We start from the raw sequence: 12,882 nt of genomic DNA on the forward strand, positions 1-12,882 counted from the left end.
GTGGGCCTACAGGACAAAAATCCACCACAGGACAAGAGTCATCCTCCAAAAATCAAGGACTAGGCACTCATTAACTTGTTAACAGGGTGGGAAATAAATTATTGAAAATGACGAATCATATCAGAGGACTGAAAGCATTAAGCACAGAAGGCTGAGTTCCAAAGAACCAAAAGGCTCTTACAAAAAGAAACGGTGTCATAGGAAACTTAACATCCTAAGAATAGGCTATCAATACCCTAATGCCACTGATTAAAGAGCTGAAGAATTACTCAGAATTGAGCACAGGGAGAAGTGATGGGAGCAAGAGAAAATGAAGAAACATGGAGGAATGAATGAAAAGGACCAGGAGACACTAACAGATGATTCCCAGGGAGAATGGAGATTGGAGCAAAGGAGAAAACTGGAGAGATAGGGGGCCGGGCGGTGGCGCTAGAGGTAAGGTGTCTGCCTTGCCAGCGCTAGCCTAGGACGGACCGTGGTTCGATCCCCGGTGTCCCATATGGTCCCCCAAGCCAGGAGCGACTTCTGAGCGCATAGCCAGGAGTAACCCCTGAGCGTCACCGGGTGTGGCCCAAAAACCAAAACAAACAAACAAACAAAAAAAAAACAAAAAAACTGGAGAGATAGTAGATGAAATCTTCCAGAACTGGGAAGTCATATACTGTTGGTTTTAGGAAGCTTAAGTCCCAACTAGACTGGTAAAATAAGTCTATGCCTAGACTTATAATTGGGAACTAGAGTAGCCCAAAGTCACATATTTTTATTTTTTAATTAAAATTTTTTTTGCTGTTGGCCCACACATGCTAAGGGTTTACTCCTGGCTCTGCATTCAGTAATCACTCCTGGCTGACTAAGGGGACCATGTTGGGTGTCAGGGATCAAACTTGGGTGGGCTGAATGCAAGGCAAGTGCCCTTCCCATTGTTCTATTATTCTGGCCCAAAAGATTCATTTTTCAATATTTCTTTTGTGAGTTTTGGGGTCACACTTGGCAATACTCAGGAATTTCTTCTGGCTCTGCATTCAAGTGGATCAAACCCCAGTTTGGTTGACTGCAAGGCAAGTACCCTACCTACTATACTATCTCTCCAGACCCTCCAAAGTGACAGAGATCTTTTTTTTTTTTGCTTTATGGGCCACACCTAGTGACGCTTACGTGCTCAGAAATTGCTCCTGGCTTGGGCACCATATGGGATGCTGGGGGATAGAATTGTGATCTGTCCTAGGTTAGCGCATGCAAGGCAAATGCCCTACCACTTGTGCCACTGCTCTGGTCCCTGTGTGACAGAGATCTTAAGGCAACATGATGTACCAAAGAACAAGAGAATGACAGCAGCAACTTGGTAACAGTGGCCAAATCTAAAAGGCACAATCTTGTCAAATTCCTCTGAATTAACACGCCTCAATCTAGAGTAAATTACCCAGCCAACAAACTCCCCATCACTTCACAATGAGGGTAGGATAAAGACATTTCCTGGCCAATGCCAGAAAGAAAACAGACAGACCCTCATCCAGAATCATTGACAACTGAACTTGAATATGACACTGAAATCAGAAAGTGCAAAGTAGAAGTAGTACGCGACCTTAAGATATTAAGCATGATCAGGGCTGGAGAGATAGCATGGAGGTAAGGCGTTTGCCTGGCATGCAGGTGGTCAGTGGTTCAAATCCCAGCATTTCATTGGTCCCCCGAGCCTGCCAGGAGCGATTTCTGAGCGTAGAGCCAGGAGTAACCCCTGAGCGCTGCCAGGTGTGACCCAAAAACCCAAAAAAAAAAAAAGATAATAATTTGAAACTGTTTTTAAAAAAATGATGCCATTATATTATCAAAGAAGGAAGAATTTCTTTAAATGAACCTTTAAAGATATGTCCCACAGCCTCCATCATGTCCACGCATCAGCAAGCTCCAGATGTAAGCCAAGCTGTAAAATATCGCGGGTACACCAGCCTTGCAGCTGAAAACTGGGGCACTCTTGAGAGAAGGGATACACCAAGTTCTTGCCCTGCTGAAGCCTCAGCAGTAATACCATGACCCACAATCACTGCCACACCAATGACCCAACTTCACTGCTTTGCCACTGATCTCCGCAGAGATGCCTAACAGACTAAAACTCCAACTATGCCAGCATTTTGGCTGAGAACTCTGGGGTCTTATTGGAGTGAATGTGGGCAGCATCTCACTGCCTTCTCATAATTCTAGAAATTCTGAAAGACACAGACATGCCCCATAGCTATTGCTATGATAACCAGAGAACTTATATTCCTGGAGCAAATGACTGCATGTGGGGCAACATAACACCTCCAACATTTTTTTTTTGTTTTTTTTTTGGGCCACACTTGTTTGATGCTCAGGGGTTACTCCTGGCTAAGTGCTCAGAAATTGCCCCTGGCTTGGGGGGGGACCATATGGGATGCTGGGGAATCGAACCGGGGTCTCGATCTTTCCTTGGCTAGCACTTGCAAGGCAGACACCTTACCTCTAGCGACACCTCGCCAGCCCCACCTTCAACATTTTTTTTGGGGGGGCCACACCCGGCAGTGCTCAGGGGTTACTCCTGGCTGTCTGCTCAGAAATAGCTCTGGCAGGCACGGGGGACCATTTGGGACACCGGGATTCGAACCAACCACCTTTGGTCCTGGATTGGCTGCTTGCAAGGCAAACGCCGCTGTGCTATCTCTCCGGGCCCACCTTAAACATTTTCAATACTGACACACCAGTAGGAACCCACCAAATAAGGTATTAAACTAGCATAGAAGCTACCTAAGGTCTACAAACAAAATCAATAACACAAAACGATCAACTAGGAAGAAACAGGCTAGCAAACCTTTAGACAAGTGTGAGATACAATGATTTTCACAAATTTTCTTTTGCTGATGTTCCCCCCCCCCCCAATAACTCCATTACCACTTGGCTATAAATAAGCAACATAAAGTCAATTATTTTGTGCCTGCTAAGGGGGGAGGTTTGGGGGTGGATAGGAATCTGGGGAAAATGGTAGAGAGGATGCTACACTGGTGTAACATGGTGTCCCACCATGGAATGCCAAAAACAACTGTATTATGAGCTGCAATGTAGACCATGGTGTTTAGATAAAGTAATGAAAATGAAAATAACATGGATACTCGACAAAGCACAAAGAAATTTGACTGCTAAATCAAAACACTGGCATGATAAATGATAGCATAAGCAAAGTTTCACAAGTTGGAAAGCAAGGAAAAAATGTGTAACATATAACTGACAAAAGAATTCATGTAAGGCAATAAAACCACAACCTGATGGAAAAAAAAAATAGGAGATGGATGGAAATTTTCAGAGGAAAATAAAATCCGAAGAATCATATGAAATGATGCTCAATCTCATTAGTATGTTGAGAGCATCACCCCAATCCAAATTCAAAGTTTGTTAGCATGGGATGTTGGCAAGGATGAAAAAAAAATAGGATTTCTCACATGAAGCTGGTGGGTATATAACTCTTAGAGAACCATTTGGCAATGTTGGATGAAACTAAATATCTTTGTTTTGGGGGCACACACCCAGTGACACTCGGGGGTTACTCTTAGCTATGTGCTCTGAAATCGCTCCTGGCTTGGGGGACCATATGGATTGAATCCCGGGGGCTTGAACCCCAATTTGTCCTAGGTCAGCCGCGTGTAAGGGCAAATGCCTTACCGCTGCGCCACTGCTCCAGCCTCGAAGCTAATTTTTTTTTTTTTTTTGGTTTTTGGGCCACACCCGGCGATACTCGGAAGTTACTCCTGGCTGTCTGCTCAGAAATAGCTCCTGGCAGGCACGGGGGGCCATATGGGACACCAGGATTCAAACCAACCACCTTTGGTCCTGGATCAGCTGCTTGCAAGGCAAATGCCATTGTGCTATCTCTCCGGGCCCCGAAGCTAAATATTTTTATATTCTGTGACTTGAATCCACCTGCTGGAGTTCCCAACAGAAACTTCCATGGTGCCATAGAAATCCAAAGTAGTTTCTAGGAGGCCATAAGGAGAAAACCACAAGCTTTGGGAGCAAACTTAGGAGTCTTGTCTCTCTCCTCAGATCTCTAACCTTGGATTTCACATGTGCCTCCCGCTCCTCAGTTTCAATGGGAAAGAATCCTGCACAAGTTTCCCCAGATGAGTTGGTGTCCAAGGCTGAGGACAGCTGGTGTGCAGAGGAGCTGACCAGTGCACTATCCTGCTAACTCATGGCTGCAGAACACTGCAGGGCTGTCTGGAGGCCACACAGAGTCAAAGCTGACCATAGCAGCACCTACTCCTTTATCCCTTAGTGCTGACCTTAGAGTGGGACAGACTGTAATGAAAAAATGCCCAAGACAGTGACTGTTTTATAGAGTTAACCAAAACCCACACGTGTATATGAAAATTTAACACTCAAGGCTTACATCTTTTCTTTTCTTTCTTTTTTTTTTTTTTTGGCTTTTGGGCCACACCTGGCAGTGCTCAGGAGTTACTCTTGGCTTTGTGCTCAGAAATAGCTCCTTGCAGGCTTGGGGGACCATATGGGATGCCAGTGATGGAACCCAGGTGTGTCCCAGGTCGGCCTTGTGCAAGGCAAACACCCTACCGCTGTGCTATCACTCTGGTCCCTCAAGTCTTACTTCTAAATATTCAGACTACAATGACTGAATCTGGGAATGTCAGAACTGAAATGAAGAGTTTAAAACTTGACCAAGCCAACCTATCTCAGACTGGTTTGGAAGAAAATGTACCAGCTCACGATCCAGAGTGGCAGAGAAGTGTAAATCTGCATTCCTTTCATTAGTGGGCCTTGGAGCTTTTAACAGTCTTGTTGAATCAGGGTTCTGAAAGTCTAGGGTGAGTGATGGGCAGAGGAGAAAACAGGCGATTCTCAATGCCTTTATTCAGCCTTGGCTTCGATGGCCCTGCCTAAAGTGAAAATGCCTTTTGAGGGTTTTCTCAAATTAAACAAAGTTCAGTTTTAATTTACTTCCACTTAAAAAAGCCCACAGAGAGGCTCATTCATAATACAACTATTGAGAAATAACAGCACTCGGGCAGGCTCTGCAAAACGCATTTGCATGGAACGCATTTGCTGCATGTCAAAGTAAACCACTACCCTCAGGTAATAAATAACAAGCTTTGAGGTAGTGGTGATGTACTATCTACTGGCTGTTTTACCCACTCTGGCAAAAAAGAAACGTTTCCCAAATCAGAGATTTCTAGGAACTTTATTGGAAAGACCTTCATTTTTTATAGATTAGGAACTGAGAAGGAGGTCAAATAAAATCGCAGGGACAGAGAGACAGAGAGTCCTTAGGTCCCCATAGTGGGCACTGGGCCAGGTTGGTCTGTTCTTCCTGTAAAGAAGCTCGGAGAAAGGACTATTACTCCGGACTGTCCCTCCCTATCTCTGGGGGTCCTCAGGTGGCGATGCTGAGCCCATGGACAGGGCAGTGCCTCTGAGGCAGGATTTTCTGACTTGTTTGAAAGGTGCTAATCGCCCATTACCTAGGGGAAAGGGAAAATTTGGGGCTTCCATTTTGAGGCTGATGATAAAAACTTCTCTAAGGGTTTTCTTTGATGTTTTCTTTCAGTAGTACCAAATTGATATCATGGCAATGTTAAAAAAAAATGGTAGGGGATCAACACCTACGCTGGAACATCTGCTGTGCATGCAGGCTTTAGAAGAAAGACCCACAAAAGTGGGTACCACATGGTTTCCCAAGTTGACCTCTGGCTGGCAGCAGACCCTGCATACCATTGAGTATGGTTCCACAAAACAAAAAAAAAAAAATACAAATCAACAACTACCAAACATACATGCATGGATATGTGTACTAATATACTAAGAAGGCCTGAGATTGTGTAACTCAGAAATGGCCTCCTTAGCCTGCCTGTAGATTCTATTATTTTTCCAAATATTTACTCTCATATGGGTTTGGTTTGAGGTCACAGCTGCTGGTGCTCAGGGTTCAGTTCTGGCTGTGCTCAGGGAACTCTCCTATTGGGCTCAGAAGACCCTGTAGGGTCTCAGGGATCAAACCCAGGTGGGCTGTGTGGAAGGCAAGTGCCCTAGCCTTGTACTATTGCTCTGGCTTTCTCTAATATTTACTTTATGAAAAATAATGTACTCTCTGGAAGGAGTGAAAGGATGAAAAAATGATTCTTTGAATATTGTAGAGCTGGTTTCCTAGTGTTCAACTATGATCAATGCTCCCAGGGACCCCAACAGATATAAATTTGGTTTTCTGATCAGATCACCTTTGATGTTTTGGATGGACAACATCTATGATGCTTCTCATCTCTAACTGCTGGGCCTTCTCATTTCTGACTTGCAGTCCTCCTTGTCCAATTTCAGGTACTCTTTTCCAACTTAAAATAGAGAAGTTGGGTGGTTCTCTTCTTACTAGCTACATACCCAGTGCAGAGGGGCTGGGTTTTGAAAGTTAAGGAACTTCCTTTTTCACTGATGAGAAATCGATCACCTGATTTCCTCCATCTTGCTTTCTTTCCGTTTTGTATTTGACTGGTACTTAGATGAGTGGCATTGTGGGGCTGCCTGGGATAGTTCAAAACACCTGTTTTTCTGCTGAAATGATGACAACAATGATGATGATGATTCTGGATTTTGGTTTATACCTGTTACTGCTCAAAGCTCTGTGCTCAGAGATCATTCTTTGGCAGTGCTCAGGGGACCATATGTGGTGCTAGGAATCAAGTCCATTCTCTCTTTTGCATACACAGCCACTAAAATAATTAGCATGGGCTGCTTCCTAGAACTTTTGTTTGTGTTTTTGTTTTTGACCCACATCCGGCAGTGCTCAGGAGTTACTCCTGGTTCTGTGCTCAGAAAGCACTCCGAGAAGGCTTGGGGGACCATATGGGATGCTGGGATTGAACCCGGGTCCATCCTGGGTTGGCAGCATGCAAGACAAATGACCTACTGCTATGCAATCGCTCTGGCCCACTAGTCGAACTTCTAAACAAATTGTAAAATTGCAGGGAATTGGAAAGTTGGGAGTCTTTTCTTTTCAAGCACTCTCCCTGGAAAGAAAAATGTGTGGATCATGGCAGAGATCATGGATGAGGACCAGAGGGACAGCTTTGCAGGAAGAGGAGAGGCCAAGCCTGATGGGCTGAAGGCAGGGAATAAATTTACTTAATGTGTGCGGCCTCAGCTCCCTCCTTTGTAAACAGAAGTCAGTGAGGCTAAGGAGAGTGAAAAGTGACGGTTCAGCTTGGTTCTTATAGGGAGTTCTGGGAACTTCTAGAAGTTGATATGAAATAGCATAAATCATAAATTAGAGGTTAAGTTCCACCCAAAGCCATGATGACTGAGTGTCAGATCAAAGAGAAGAGTGATGTCCCTTTCTTGGTTGAATCTCAAGGAAATGAATGAATCTGTTCAGTTGAAAAAAAAAAAAAAAAAGAAAGAAAAAGAAAATAGGGCCGGAGAGATAGCACAGCAGTAGGGCATTTGCCTTGCAAGCAGCTGATTCAAGACAGATGGTGGTTTGAATCCCTGCATCCTATATGGTTCCTCGTGCCTGCCAGGAGCGATTTCTGAGCACAGACCCAGGAGTAACCCCTGAGCTCTGCCGAGTTGTGACCAAAAAAGCAACACAAAACTAAACAAATAGACTCTCCAAAGGCAGAGATCCTCTCTAGAGTTTCTGAAATAAAATGAGAGACTGGGGGACTTTTTTTTCAGAGGAATTTAGGTAAAGGCAATGTCCCATGTAGAGAGACTTTGTTGGAAGCCAAGTGAAGGTTGGAGAACCTGGGGCCAGAGTGATAGCACAGTGGGTAGGGTGCTTGCTTCACACAAAGACAAACTGGATTCCCTGCCTGGCCTTACTTTCATTCCCCTGAGCACTCCCAGGAGTGGTTTTTGAGAGCAGAACCAGAAGTCAGCCCTAAGCAATTGAGACCCCAACTCAAAACCCAAACTGAAAGGAAACAGAAAAGATCAGCCTACAACCATGAGCCTGGAACTGTAACTTCCTCACCCACCCACACACCGGAAAGTTCAAATCCCTGTGGATGTCTAGGTCAGGGTGTCCCACCTTTGGAGTAAATAAGAGCCACTGATCACCCCTCAGACCTGAGAAGTGTGTGTATTCCCCTCTGATAGGAGAGAATGCAAGAATCAGGGATAGTTTAATCGTTATCAGCCTTAATTCATTGCTAGGGAGCAGAATTAATTTTTTTAAATAGTTTTTTTTTTTCTGAAGAATTCAGATAGTGGATGATGATATCAATATTTAGCTAACTTTCACTGCAAGAAACTGTGTCCCACTGGTAGGCCATGCCAAAGAGCAGGGAGATTTGACAGGTGGACATAAAAATAAAAGCAGCCCACTTGGAAATGACCATTGGGCCCTGGCCATAAACAAGTCCAAGATGAGAACAGTCCTCAACATTACAACTCAAGATTCCGGGGTCGGCTCGGTGGCGCTAGAGGTAAGGTGCCTGCCTTGCCAGCGCTAGCCTAGGACGAACCACGGTTCAATTCCCCAGCGTCCCATATGGTCCCCCAAGCCAGGAGCGACTTCTGAGCGCATAGCCAGGAGTAACCCCTGAGCGTTACCAGGTGTGGCCCAAAAATAAAAAATAAAAAAAAAACCAAGACTCCATCATATCATAAGATCTTAAGTTGCTCCTATACAAAGTTAAAAATTCCATAAATGAATAAAAGAGCTCCTCACCAGTACTTTAATCATACTCATCAATGAATTACCCTCAGCACTAGCCACAACAAACATCAGAATATATGAAAAAAAAATCTCTATGTATAAGGAGGTTTCCACTTTATTTTTAAGATACATTCAGAGAGAATATTAACTATTAATAGGAGATTTTTTGATAATTCCACCAGTGTTCTTTTCAGCCTATTACTGTTCCTCCTTATATGCATTTCACAGATTTTCATTCATCTGTTTTCCCATTACTGTACTGATCAACCAGCTGTTATTTGTACATCTAAGATTTACAGAACAATGGGGCTAATCTCCATATTTTCTAAAGTTACAGAGCATTTCAACTTAATCTAATATTGATGCAGAATTCCAAAAAAGACAGAGTAAACGTGACTCAATATTTGCAAAGTCTTTTCAAAGTATGTGATCGCAAGAGTAATACCATGATATAGGGGGAAAAAAACGCATTGTATTACTTTTCCAGATGACAAAGGGTCAGCAAACTTGAGCTCGAGAAATTTCCCTTGTTATACTTCTCAACAGCAAGAAAAACTAGGCAGAGTTATTTGATAAGACCATCAATTAATAGCTCCTTCTGAAAACCACTTTATATTATGTGGATTGATCCACTTGGAGTTTGTGAAAGTAAAATATATGAAATACAGTAGCTGAAGAGATAGCACAGTGGGTAGGGCATTTGCCTTGCACATGGCCAACCAGGTTCAACCCCTGGCATCCCATATAGTTCCCTGAGCCTGCTAGACCCAGGACCATAAAGCACATAGAAGGGAGAATCCCCCTACCCTGCCAGCCCTTAGCACTTCCTCCAAGTATGGTCCTGAACAAACCACCACCACCACCACACCACCACCACTAACAACAAGAACAACAACAACAACAACAACAACAAAAAGTGCTTGAGGGGAATTAAATGAGTCTAAATGTCTATTGCATCCTGGTTTCTTCTCTTTGCCTTAGTTGGCATTTTGCTAACTGGTAGAAGTTCCGAAGACTTGGTTATTAAGTGTTTCTAATCAAGAGCACAGGAGGCAGGCAGGTCTAGTAATAGACTCATCACTGGGACACTGTTAGATTGAGAAATTAAAAGTCTAAGTCTAGTCATTCACCCAAATTGCATCAGTGAATTTGTATGGTGGACAGAACTCGCAGACATGCAGAGTTACCCTCAGTGTTATGTCAGGCAAGAGTTGGCTACAAAGAGCAGACAGAAGGTTCACGCTTTGAAATGAAAGGTCGGAAGGGACAGAGGAACTTCTGAGCAATGGGATTCCCGGAGTTTTAGCTTCAGTAGATTTCTGAATGGCTTGAGTCTGTTTTATGAGTATATGCTATTTTATAACCAGGGGAAAAATGAAAGTGAGTCAACTCTGTCAGTGAACAAACAATGCCAGGATACAAATGAATATAGTAGATACTTGGACCACTGGTGGCTTCTGGAAGGATTTCTGTGTTTTGTTTTCACGATTTATTTATTATTTATTTATTTTTTTTTGCCATATCTGGTAGTAGTGCTTGGGGATTACTCCTGGCTCTGCGCTCAGGGGACCCTAAGGTGTCCCAGGGATCCAACTCAGATCAGCCACATATAAGTCAACAGATTTCCCCTCTGTACTATCTCACTAGCTGCTTGGATTTGTCTGCTTGTCTTTTCCTTCGTTGTTCTAATAGAAAAGAAAAGCATAGGGAAGATTTAAGCTCTTGTGATAATTCTGCTTTATTAGTTTAGTAGGAGCAGAAGTCTAAGACCTCATTTATTTATTTATTTCTGGTTTTAGGCCACAGCTAGTGGTACTCAGGCTACTCCTGGTTCTGTGCTCAGAGGCTGCAGTGTGACTGCAGGGATGAATCTGGATTCCTGCATATAAACCATACAATTCAGGAGCTGGAGATAACACAGTGGGAGGAAGTTTGCCTTGCACCTGGCCAACCTCGGTTCGATCCCCAGCATCCCATGTGGTCCCCAAAGCCAGCCAGGTGTGATTCCTGAGTGCAAAGCCAGTATTAAGCACTGAGCAGACTGGGTGTGCTCCCCCCAAAAAAAACATACACTGCAGCTGATGAGAGCTCTCTCTCCTCTCTCTCTTCTCTCTCTCTCCTCTCTCTCCTCTCCCCTCTCTCCTCTCTCTTCCCTCTCTTCTCTCTCTCTCTCCTCTCTCATCTCTCCCCTCTCTCTTCTCTTTCTCCCTTCTCTCTCCTCTCTCTCTCCCCTCTCTCTCCCCTCTCTCTTCTTTCTCTCTCCTCTCTCTCCCCCCCCTCTCTCTCTCCCCTCCATAGCCATTTTTAAAATCTTCCTAAAGAGGATAGGGGAAAAATTCAGGCATGTTTTCTTCTGTTTCTAAGAGATTTTCTCAAACAATTGTAGAATGTCTATAATTTAGACTGAAAAGGACAGAACAAACTCACTTCTGCTTCTATTTGTAATGACATATGTCATTACTGTATATTATTAAATTCTGTCATTGGGAAGGAATGTGGTCATTTATGGTTCCCTAATTTCCAAATGATTTCACAATCTTAGCATTCTGCCTTAAAAAAAGAACAAAGAAAAAGATGAAGAAGGAGGATGAAAAAGGAAGGAGGAGGAGGAAGAAGGAAGGAAGAAAAGGAGGAAGAAGAGGACATGAAGGAGGAGGAGGAAGAAGAAAACATCATCATCATCCAGGCAGGTCCTGGCTACCATTCAGTGTCTTTAACAGCTCAGGTGAAGGCCCCCAGCTAGGTGTATGTGTTTGCAGGTGCCCAAGGCCTGTGGGTACCGAGACAGACCCTCCTCTCTGCAGAGCCCAGGTCTATGAGGGTCATTTTTCACAGCTGTAATCTGGTTTGCAGTGTCACTGCAGGCTGAGTCATTCTTTTCTGAAATGGCACAGACCGGGACAGCGCTGTACCTTTTCTTACTTAGAACAATTCAGCTGTCACTTTGGGTGAAAAAGTTCAGTGGGAGAATGAGAAAAATTTCCTGCAAGTGAAGGTTTATGTCCTTTTAGTCAGGGACAAAGTGTGTCTGGCCCTTACTAATTGCATTGAAAATTCTAATAATTTTGTAAAAAGCTCATCGTAGATTTCCGCATGTCCTTTAAGCACCATGAAATATACTGATTCATTTTTGCAGGCTGACAGGGATCAGGGGGGAGAAGGCTCTTTGGGGCCATCCCCTAATTCAGGTGTCAACCAGCACAGACACAAAAGCCAGAAATGAATAATATACCTTGAGCCAACATCTGATGCTATCAGTAAGGCCTGATCCAAACTTACTTTCCTGGATAATTGTGTTTAGTATTTAGTTCACTTGTCTTAATTTTTTTTGTTTTGTTTTGAGGTCACACCCAGCAGTTCTCAGGGGTTACTTCTGGCTCTGGGCTCACGAATTACTTCTGGCAGGTTCAGGGGACCCTATAGGATGCCAGGGATCAACTGCATGCAAAGTAAATGCCCTTCCTGCTGTGCTATCACTCTGGTCCCACTTATCTTAATTTTTGAAAATAACGTTTAACTATTGCCAGTGTTGAAAATTATACTTAGAAGCACCCTGAGAACAATGTTTAAAGATTAATAAATGATTCTAGGACATGACACAAAGTAGAAATGTAGACCTGCTCATTCATGGACTGTCAGTGCTTCCAGCACCAGCCAGGAGGCCCTCGAGCACTGTCCGTGGACCTGCGTGACTCTAGATCACTGACCAGAGGTGACAGATGTGGCCAGAAGTGATGGGACATATAGGGGTTCGCTTATGATTCCAATAGTCTAGGAACACTGATAAAGCAGTTTCTAAACTTTGGAGAACTTTTTAATTTTATTTTAGTTTGGGGGTGGTGGTGGTTTGGGCTATGTCCTGTGATGCTCAGGGGTTACTCCTGGCTATGTGCTCAGAAATTGCTCCTGGCTTGGCGGACCATGTGGGATGCTGGGAATTGAACTGAGATCTGTCCTGGGTCAGCCTTGTGCAAGGCAAATGCGCTACCACTGCGCTATTGCTCTGGCCCCTTATTTTAAATTTTATTTTATTTTTTTTTGGTTTTTGGGCCACACCCAGCAGTGTTCAGGGGTTACTCCTGGCTGTCTGCTCAGAAATAGCTCCTGGCAGGCACGGGGGACCATATGGGACACCGGGATTCGAACCAACCACCTTTGGTCCTGGATCGGCTGCTTGCAAGGCAAACACGGCTGTGCTATCTCTCCGGGCC

The 12,882-nt window shown here is 44.0% G+C and overlaps 1 protein-coding gene across 1 annotated transcript in view; it reads right to left on the reverse strand.

Annotated features, from left to right (window-relative positions):
* The window catches only part of BEND7 (BEN domain containing 7), a 76,020-nt gene that overhangs the window by 20,252 nt on the left and 42,886 nt on the right, over positions 1–12,882 (reverse strand). The window lies entirely within an intron of this gene.

The sequence above is a fragment of the Suncus etruscus genome, chromosome 7 (genome assembly GCF_024139225.1).
Source record: "Suncus etruscus isolate mSunEtr1 chromosome 7, mSunEtr1.pri.cur, whole genome shotgun sequence".
In the NCBI taxonomy this organism is placed as follows: domain Eukaryota; kingdom Metazoa; phylum Chordata; class Mammalia; order Eulipotyphla; family Soricidae; genus Suncus; species Suncus etruscus.